Source organism: Camellia sinensis, chromosome 15 (genome assembly GCF_055761805.1).
Source record: "Camellia sinensis isolate YWXY chromosome 15, ASM5576180v1, whole genome shotgun sequence".
Classification (NCBI taxonomy): domain Eukaryota; kingdom Viridiplantae; phylum Streptophyta; class Magnoliopsida; order Ericales; family Theaceae; genus Camellia; species Camellia sinensis.
In genome coordinates this window covers 133,347,708-133,349,432 of record NC_138975.1, presented here as the reverse complement: position 1 = coordinate 133,349,432, position 1,725 = coordinate 133,347,708, and positions in this window count along the sequence as shown.

Genomic DNA, 1,725 nt, shown 5'->3' with positions numbered 1-1,725 from the left:
ATTAAATAATTATATATTAAGTAAATTATATTTATAATCTCTATATTTTAAATAGACCAAAATAATTAAAAATATATATATATAGAAAAAAAAAAAAAAAAGTTGTGAGGCTCACTACATGGCACCAACTCTTTCCATTTACTAATTGTGGATTGTATTCCCACAGTTAAGAATTGGACAATAGTATAAGTTAAGATAATTCATGCATTGGAAAGAAATTAAAATAAAGTGAGTTAGTTTATTAATACTCGACACTAATGAATTTTTGGAGAGCACACTGAAGATGAGTTCAAATTTTACATGATGGAACTACTAAACGATGGATAAGTGCTAATCAAGTCAAATTCAAGTTGTCAAGTTGAACATCCAACCCATAAATAATTCTATCACAATCCACAAGGGTTGTCTTTATCCTCTTGATGGACATAGACAACTTGAAAATTCATGTAGTTTAGTAGTTGTATTGTTAATTATGCTACGCTTATTTAAGCAATTGAGAGTGTCTTATTTTAATTACAATGTATTTATCTTTCATATCTTTCTATACTATGTGACTGTTTGAAAAGTGACAATTTTTTAGACTTTTTAGTTATTTGACTATTTTAATAAGTTATTTTAATTTTTACATTTGGAAAGATAGAATAAACTTTTATTTAAATTGTTGTATTAAAAAATGTGTTTGAAATGATGGTGTTATGTAAAATAACCAAAGTGTCCATACCAAAAACAATAAAATAAAAAGGTAGCCAATGATGTGGCAGTGTGAACACTTCCACCGCCAAACTTTGTTGAATAGTGATACATTGATATGAGCTGTATGTTTAACCAAAGGGTGACTTTTTTGAATACCAACGCGTGGCAAGGTGACGCCGACGTGTCGGCCGAAGTGTCACGTGTCATGGTTGTGACGTCGAGGTTATCTCGGCAAAGCCGAGGTTATCTCCGAAGATATCGGAATCCGAGATAAGCGGATAAAGGACAAGAGTCCTAGAATGAAGAGGGAACTCAACCTGGATATGGACAAGAGTCCTAAATTGGGAGAAGACTTCAATTTGGGTAAAGATGAGACTCTTAGAGAGTTTATCCTAATCCCACTGGGAGTCCCGGATTAGCAGTAATCCTAAGTCCATTAGGGCCAGGCTCCTATTGGGACTAGGATTGTATTGGCTATAAAAGAGAGGCACCCCCATGGGTCTAAGGTATGCTTTTGATGCTCAAGCTTGTGAGTTTAGCACTTGATTATCTTTGAGAGATGTACTAACTTGATCGTCGGAGTGCCCCCGGGTGGTTGAACCACCGCCGGAGACTTCTCTTTCTGTTGCAGGTTAGTTGAAGCCATCTATTCTGCCAGTGCTCTCCAGCTAATTACTAGGCGGGCAGTGTGGTCAGAAAATCACCCACACAATTTGGCGCCGTCTGTGGGAATCTTAGAAGAATAGATGGCCAATAACGGACAGAAGGAAAACATTGGGAGCGACACTCTTGCTGGGAGTGGTAGACCAATTGACCTTGACGTTGAAGGAGACAACCATAATGCAGAAACTCATGACCAAGGCCACGGTGAAAAAGACGTCGGCCAGGAGGGCGATACTTCGAAGAGAACAAACCAGGACAAGTACTATCACGAAGACAACCTTCACGTATGGAGGGAGAGGTGCCTACGGAGGGATGAGGAAGTAAAAGAATTGGTGAACAAGTTGGTAGACCTACAGTCGGTCGTTAACT